At 33.6% G+C, this 5,385-nt stretch overlaps 1 pseudogene; it reads left to right on the top strand.

The window, feature by feature from the left end:
• Positions 1-537: 537 nt before the first annotated feature.
• LOC114738570 (7-deoxyloganetin glucosyltransferase-like) lies at positions 538-2,234 on the top strand (annotated as a pseudogene).
• The last annotated feature ends 3,151 nt before the right edge of the window (positions 2,235-5,385 follow it).

Here is a 5,385-nt window from a genome sequence, read left to right as displayed (position 1 = left end):
AAATCTTCAAATCCTACCCTTATTATTATAGATAGATTGTCACTTTCATCATCCTCTTTTGTTGATTATCCTAATTCCTTTACTTGTTAATTGTACCTATATAAATGATCACTTTGTCTTGTAGAATTGTCAAGTGAAAAGATATGTATGGACAATTCATATTGAAACTCAATTGACAAATTAGAGTACCCTAAATGATTCTTATTATGATACAGTTGAGAAATAAAATTATAGCATGGAGTGTCAATCTGTATAGACACAATTGATAAATAAAAAATTGGAATTAACAACAGAGGATGGTGATGGAAAGATGGTTGATTCACTGTTACAATATCTCAGTCACAAGTTCCTTAGGATTTAAGATTAGTTTGAATATTTTTAGGGACCTTGGAATAATAAAATCTCTGAATTGGGACTTGAGTGTAATTTTCCGAAAAGCAAACACTGCCTCTCGGTTTAGCCGCTATAAATACAGTAGGATGGGCAAAGCCAGGCTTGCATTCATCTTCTTCTTCCTTGAGATCTGAGAAAAAACAGAGTGGGAAAAGGGTCCATTGGCTGCTTCAGAGAAGCCTCACTCTGTGTGTATCCCCTACCCAGCACAAGGCCATGTCAATCCCATGCTCAAACTTGCAAAGCTTCTTCACTTTCATGGCTTCCACATCACTTTTGTTAACACCGAGTTCAACCATAAACGCCTCCTCAAATCCCGAGGTCCAGATTCCCTCAAAGCCTCTCTTCCTTCCGTTTCGAAACCATCCCCGACGACTTCCCGGCTCCGACTCCGATGACGTCGTCGACGCCACACAAGCATCCCTTCCCTCTGAATCCACACGTAGAACTTGCTTGGTTCCCTTCAGAAGCGTCCTCAACAAACTCAATAATTCCCCTCATATCCCTCCCGTCACTTGTATAGTTTCTGATGGTGTCATGAGCTTCACCGTCGATGCCGCCAAAGAACTCAGAATCCCAGATGTCCTTTTCTGGACTACCAGTGCCTGCGGCTTTCTCTGCTACGTTCATTTTCACCGACTCATCGAGAAAGGCTTGACACCTCTTAAAGTATATATAAATATATAGGATAACTTCCATGGTACATGCTACCTAGCTTCATGCATTTATTACAACTTGTTTGTATGCACCTAGATGCATTATGTTAAGTCAGAAGTGTTTAGCATGCAGATCCGAGCGATTCAACAAATGGGTATTTGGAGAATACTGTGATAGATTGGATTCTAGGAATCAAGGAACTGCGTTTAAAAGACATGCCAAGCTTCTGGAGAACAAGCAAACCCAAATGAATTCATGTTAGATTTCATACTTGGCGAGTGTGAGAGAGCTAAGAAAGCTAGCGCAATCATTTTGAACACATTTGATGATCTAGAACATGATGCTTTAGAAGGCTATCCTCTATTTTTCCTCCTGTTTCACTCCATTGGTCCCATAAATCCACTCACAGATGAGATTATCACTGACAAGGACCTCAAACAATCGGGTCGAACCTACGGAAGGAAGAACCAGAATGTTTGGAATGGTTAGATACAAAAGAACCAAACTCTATGGCTTACGTAAATTTCGGGAGCGTCACAGTGATGACGAAAGAGCAAATGATAGAGTTTACTTGGGGACTGGCTAACAGTAACAAAACCTTCTTATGGGTAATCCGATCCGATCTTGTCAGTGGCAAAGACGCAGTTCTTCCTGCAGAATTTATTAAAGAGACGAGAAACAGAGGGCTGTTATCAAGTTGGTGTCCACAAGAGCAAGTTCTGGCTCATCATTCAGTAGGAAGATTCTTAACACACTGTGGGTGGAACTCAATGATTGAAAGTATTTGTGGCGGAGTGGCTATGATCTGTTGGCCGTTCTTCGCAGAGCAGCAAACGAATTGCAGATTTGCGTGTGAAGAATGGGGAATTGGGTTGGAGATAGAGAGTGATGTGAAGAGGGAAGGAGTTGAGAAGTTTGTGAGAGAGTTGATGGAGGGAGAAAAAGGCACAGAGATGAAGAAGAAGGCACTTGAAAGGAAGAAAATGGCAGAGGAAGCCACTTGCAGACCAGATGGATCTTCGTTTCAGAATTTTGAGATCATGGTTCGACAAGTTCTTCGGCCAAAAACTGTTACCAACTAGCCAGATATAGGTTACCATAGTGGTTGGGTTTCCATAATTTCCATTAGTATTTAATGCCAGTTTGATTGTCTTTGTATTGTTTCTCTCATCAGTCGGGGATATATATCATTATCACCGTAACCATCTTTGTGATCACTTTGATTAGAAATAATTTCGTCTAATGATGGCAACGAGTTTTAGTGTTAAGCGGAGGTATGATACACTTCCCATCCTTAATATTTAGACTAAGTTGACTAATTGATGGATATTAATAAATTTAAAAAATTAATTAATTATGGTACATGTTACTTGATCTTTCTAGAATTACTACTTCTAGTTTTTAATATAAAAATTAGTTAGAAGGTTGAATTTGGTCTCAAACATAGGACCTTAATCCATTTTTAAAATATCCCTATTGATTATAAAAAGTTCCTATCACAAGATAATTACAATCACCTGATACATATGATTGGAGGGGATGATTTAGAAAAATCAACACGTATTTATAACAAATAACTAATTTAACTAATTTTATTAGCATTTTTAAATTAATTATCTAGTTTTTATATTAAGGACGGGATGTAGTACTTAGTATATCATTATCCTATATCATATTTATATACTAATTTATAAGTTAGGCAAATTATTTTAGAGAACAACGATAAATATACATACTTTAAGGTAATTTTATTTTTTTCTTAATTTTTATAAATTAGTCAACTGAATCCTATATTAAAAACCGGAAAAAATGTGTGTACATGTATATATGATATTTTTTATTATTTTCCTAAAAAAGGTCATTATTTTTTATTTCGTTTTATTCTATGCCCCAGATTAATTTAAGCGTTTGATATCATCGTTAATTTTGAATTTTTATGTTACTGTCACAAGACTTTAATCATAAATATAATTTATTTCAAATTAATGTCAACACATGGAGAGGGGCCATTCTAATTATTAAATTTGGTGGTCCCCAGGCTAACCTCCTTTTTCTTTCCAGAAACAGACTGGGATCAGCTTTCTGGTCCCTTGTCTCCCTGTGCGCGCGTGCAAAATTTTGCTCCATTTCCACTATAACCAATTAACTTGTTTTGGTTTTTTTTTTTTTTTTTTAAAACTTCTATTTACTCTTGAAAAGTTCTGAAATTTTATTGTAACTTCAAAGACCAAAATGAAATTAAACTTTTAGGGCAAAAAGACATCAGTACTCTTGTTTTTTCATTTAAAAACTTCAGCCATTGCTGCCCGCTAAAGTTCCAATCAACGACGGCTTGGTATAACCCTGACAGCCAACCACAATTCTCATTTCCCATATTCTCATCCTAGAACTACTGCTTACAACAATAGATAAGGAAAATTTGAACCTATGTCCTTTGGCACCCCACAAAGTTGATAGACACCAAGCCATTAAACCATTTAAGCGTATAATGCAATAAAATTTGAGAAACTAGCAAAAAAAAAAAAAACTGTAGAAATAGAAAAATTACAAATAAAGACCTATAAAACATTAGTATGAGTTTTTACAATAATTTTTACAAACCAGTTCCTGTGTGCAATATTTTTTATTTTGGTGGCCTTTTTTTGCCATTTTCCCATAAAATTTTTGTTATATGTTGTAAATTTGTTAATTGTAATTGTAGATTAGGATGAGAATATGAGAAATGGGAGTTAAAAATTTTCTTATATGTTACTGTTAATTCGCTAATTACATTTGTAAATTAGGATAACAATACAAGAAATAGAAGTTGCAAATTTCTTTATGTGTCGTTGTAAATTTGTTAATTGTAATTGTTAGGACTGTATATAGATAGGGTTGGGTAGGGCATGACCTTTGCCTGATGCTCAACCTGAATGATCAACGGATTGCATTTTGGAGCTCGCTGTCCAGTCCTGCTCAGTGAAAGCCCACCCTAAACTGATGATGCACTGATGTGTTGTTCATATTATGTGAAGATTTTCACCAAACCTAATAAGTAATATTTTCATTTTTAAATATATTTTATAATTTCACAATTTAGAATATTTCAAGAGAAGAAATATAAACAATACATTACAAATTCATATATCTATTTATCATTCCATATCTCTTTATAATTATTATATAGTTAAACATAACATGATAGGTCTTCAAACAATATCCATAATCAAATATATCAACAATTTAAATCTTGAAATATATAATTATGTTATATATGAATATTACATGTGTGTATATATATTAAATATAATTATATATAATAAATATATGTATATTATATATATTGAAAATAGTTATATATATAAACTCTAGGCAATAATTATAATTATATATAATGAATATATGTATATTATATATATAAACTTTGGGCAAGGCTAAATAGGCAGGGCCGCACACCTTGCCCGATGCCCATTCCAACCCGACATTTGGCCATGTCTGAAAATACTCATTTATTGTTTCAGCTGCTTTTTTAGGGCAGGTCTCAGCATAATTTCACCGGGCTCGAATGGGTATTACGGGCTTTCAGATCTCATAAATACTCTTAGTGATCATAAATTATCTTTTGATAGTCAGGGCTCCGATTGGTCACCAACACTCAGAGCGTGACTAGAGATATAGCAGCTGGTGATGGTTGAAATTTGGAAAAAACAAAAAAAAAATGTAAAGGCACAAAAAGAGGCCCGCACCATACCGTCACCATATCCGATAGAGTCACCAAATATCACGTCACGATTTTTTTTCTTGTAGGCTTCTTTGTTTTAATTAATTTGGATAAAAGAAAATTAAAAAAAAAAAAGAGAAAGAGTATGAAATTAGGGGGGAAATTAAATGAAAGAGGCATTTTTCTTTTCTAGCAACTTTTGTTTGCTAATTCCAATTTTATTTTTGCCAGCTCAAAACAGGGTTGTCCTTACTTAATACGCGTAATATTTTGGTAGCACTTTAAGGTTTTTTTTTTTAATTTTAAATGTAGGAGCTAATTGAGTGATATATTTCAATCTTAAATATAAAATCTCAATTCACCTTATCTATTAAATTTGTAATTTTTTAAATCATCTCTATTGATTAAATGTATCAAAGGAATTTTGGTATATCGATAGGTAATTCCAATGCAACTGATTAAAGAAAATATTTCAAGAAAATAACAAATATTTTCTTACAAATAATTAATTTAACAAAATTTTTAATATTTAAAAATTAATTATATAGTTTTTACACTAACTAGAATGAGAAGAGCAAAAATATATGAATCTACACATATTACAAATTCAGTTGAGCATGAATCATGCCGTGGAA

The sequence above is a fragment of the Neltuma alba genome, unplaced genomic scaffold (genome assembly GCF_004799145.2).
Source record: "Neltuma alba isolate B1F8T4 unplaced genomic scaffold, ASM479914v2 tig00013628_pilon, whole genome shotgun sequence".
NCBI lineage: Eukaryota > Viridiplantae > Streptophyta > Magnoliopsida > Fabales > Fabaceae > Neltuma > Neltuma alba.
The sequence above is the reverse complement of the archived record's forward strand: the minus strand, read 5'-3'. Positions and strand labels throughout refer to the sequence as shown.